The following is a 3,596-nucleotide window of genomic DNA, read 5'->3' as shown; positions in this document are numbered from 1 at the left end:
CTTCTAACGCGTGTACTAAAGAAGCAACAGCAATTTCATAAGTGGGGGCAAGTTCTACCAAGTGTCTATCTTCAAAATCTTCGACCGTACTAATATGAGTGAATTTTTTTTCTATATTGTCTTTCCCAAGGATAGACCCTCGGCCTACCGGTACATCTTTAAGAACAAACTTAGGAGGAAACATGATGAAATAAGTAAAGTAAATGCAAGTAACTAATTTTTTTGTGTTTTTGATATAGCAAACAAGATAGCAAATAAAGTAAAACTAGCAACTAATTTTTTTGTATTTTGATTTAGTGCAGCAAACAAAGTAGTAAATAAAACTAAGCAAGACAAAAACAAAGTAAAGAGATTGAGAAGTGGAGACTCCCCTTGCAGCGTGTCTTGATCTCCCCGGCAACGGCGCCAGAAAAAGCTGCTTGATACGCGTTCAACACGCGTCCGTTGGGAACCCCAAGAGGAAGGTGTGATGCGTACAGCGGCAAGTTTCCCTCAGTATGAAACCAAGGTTATCGAACCAGTAGGAACCAAGAAGCACGTTGAAGGTTGATGGCGGCGGGATGTAGTGCAGCGCAACACCAGGGATTCCGGCGCCAACGTGGAACCTGCACAACACAACCAAAGTACTTTGCCCCAACGAAACAGTGAGGTTGTCAATCTCACCGGCTTGCTGTAACAAAGGATTAACCGTATTGTGTGGAAGATGATTGTTTGCAGAAAACAGTAGAACAAGTATTGCAGTAGATTGTATTTCAGTAAAGAGAATTGGACCGGGGTCCACAGTTCACTAGAGGTGTCTCTCCCATAAGATAAACAGCATGTTGGGTGAACAAATTACAGTTGGGCAATTGACAAATAAAGAGGGCATGACCATGCACATACATATCATGATGAGTATAGTGAGATTTAATTGGGAATTACGACAAAGTACATAGACCGCTATCCAGCATGCATCTATGCCTAAAAAGTCCACCTTCAGGTTATCATCCGAACCCCCTCCAGTATTAAGTTGCAAAGCAACAGACAATTGCATTAAGTATGGTGCGTAATGTAATTAACAACTACATCCTTAGACATAGCATCAATGTTTTATCCCTAGTGGCAACAGCACAACACAACCTTAGAACTTTCTGTCACTATCCCAGGTGTCAATGCAGGCATGAACCCACTATCGAGCATAAATACTCCCTCTTGGAGTTACAAGCATCTACTTGGCCAGAGCATCTACTAGTAACGGAGAGCATGCAAGATCATAAACAACACATAGATATAACTTTGATAATCAACATAACAAGTATTCTCTATTCATCGGATCCCAACAAACGCAACATATAGAATTATAGATAGATGATCTTGATCATGTTAGGCAGCTCACAAGATCCGACAATGATAGCACAATGGGGAGAAGACAACCATCTAGCTACTGCTATGGACCCATAGTCCAGGGGTAGACTACTCACACATCACACCGGAGGCGACCATGGCGGCGTAGAGTCCTCCGGGAGATGATTCCCCTCTCCGGCAGGGTGCCGGAGGCGATCTCCTGGATCCCCCGAGATGGGATCGGCGGCGGCGGCGTCTCTGGAAGGTTTTCCGTATCGTGGCTCTCGGTACTGGGGGTTTCGCGATGGAGGCTATTTGTAGGCGGAAGGGCAGGTCAAGAGGCGGCACGGGGGCCCCACACCACAGGGCCGCGCGGCCAAGGGGGGGGCCGCGCCGCCCTAGGGTGTGGCCCCCTCGTGGCCCCTCTTCGTCTCCTCTTCGGACTTCTGGAAGCTTCGTGGCAAAATAGGACCCTGGGCTGATTTCGTCCAATTCCGAGAATATTTCGTTACTAGGATTTCTGAAACCAAAAACAGCAGAAAACAGCAACTGGCACTTCGGCATCTTGTTACTAGGTTAGTTCCAGAAAATGCACGAATATGACATAAAGTGTGCATAAAACATGTAGATAACATCAATAATGTGGCATGGAACATAAGAAATTATCGATACGTCGGAGACGTATCATCATGCCAGCAGGGGAAGCTAGGACTATCAACACAGCCTACCATATAGCTGTTATGAGAGCCATAACCGACATTCGGGAACATAAGACGAAGGAGCTTATGGGTTCCGAATTCTCCCATATTCCTCATAATCAGGAGGAAGAAGATCCCATGCTTAACCACTACAAATATGCAAAACGCAAACCCATAGCAGCTGCAAAATATATGGATAATAGCCGCAACTTCATATCATTACTCTTTCAGTTGAACCATCATCTGACGGGAGCAATTGATACGATGCTAGAGGAGTTTACTGAACCCAAGGAGGAGATTAGGGGGAAAGAACCTATGGAGAATGTGGTGCACACACCAGTTTACTCAGCTGGTGACTACATTAGTATTGATCCTCTTGAGCGTGAAACTACACCTGTTACACCTGGGAACTATCTGGGAAGTTCCTATGGGGGATACGAGGGCGGAGAGGAATCCGGAAACAATCAGCGTTCCGAGACTCCTATAGAAAATTCCACGGGTTGGCGTTGGGGATCTGATACTGGAACTCATAGTACTTCTGTGTATTATGATGGGGAGATGAATGATGACGCCACAACCCAGAACCAGAGTTATCCTAGTAATGAAGGAGTTGATGGAGGGTATCCGACACAGGTTGAGTCGGGTATGAGTGTTGGTAACACATATGGTGGAGCTACAGGGGAGTACACCCGATGGGTGGACTATGATGCACTTAACGATCAGTTTGTGAACACTGATTTCTCCCTAGGATCATCATCTGATTCGGATTACCAGCCGACGGGGAGACCTTATGTTCCAGGGTCTATCAGGAGGACGACACGTTCGACCGGATGGAAGCCTGGGATGTACCGGGAGTGAAGATCGACTAGAGTCCACCAAGGGAGGCGAGGCTATAATACACAAGTACCACGTGTATTATAGTATGTAATATTTGTATAAATTTGTACATATACTTTAATAAGTGAGTTTGCATACTCACATCGACTTGAGTATTGTAATAAGACCACTTAAGTATGTATATACATGGTATATGTTTTGTATGATTTGGATTTGCTTCTTGATTTCCATTGCGTGACTAGTTCTGTGCACAAAGTTGAGCTCAGAAAACTTGCGCATGGAGTAATTATGAGTATCATCTTGTGTTGCAGAACTAGAGGGTTATGTCGGGAGCGTTAGGAGAGGAGACCGAAGCGCAGCGCATGGAGCGCGAAGCAAAACAAAAGGAAGAGGCTGAGGGTGCAGCCAGAGATCAGTTTCCACCACCACCACCACCCATGACGCAGCAGAATTTCGTCCAGTACATGCAGCTGGTGGAGGAAAGACAACGTGTGACGTTGGAGCAGCAGAACAAATTCTTTCAAGAGATGCTGCAACAGAACCGGGTGGAGAGACCCGAGAATCCGGGAGTCACCTTAGCAGACTTCCAGAACACCAAGCCTATATCTTTCGCACACGCGCCCGAGCCAATGGACGCGGAAGATTGGCTTATGGACACTGAGCGAAAGCTCAACACGGTTGGATGTAACGACCAAGAGAAGGTTCGTTATGCTACTCATCTGCTGTGTGGACCTGCCG

The sequence above is a fragment of the Lolium perenne genome, chromosome 1 (genome assembly GCF_019359855.2).
Source record: "Lolium perenne isolate Kyuss_39 chromosome 1, Kyuss_2.0, whole genome shotgun sequence".
In the NCBI taxonomy this organism is placed as follows: Eukaryota; Viridiplantae; Streptophyta; class Magnoliopsida; order Poales; family Poaceae; genus Lolium; species Lolium perenne.
Note: the sequence above shows the minus strand (reverse complement) of the source record.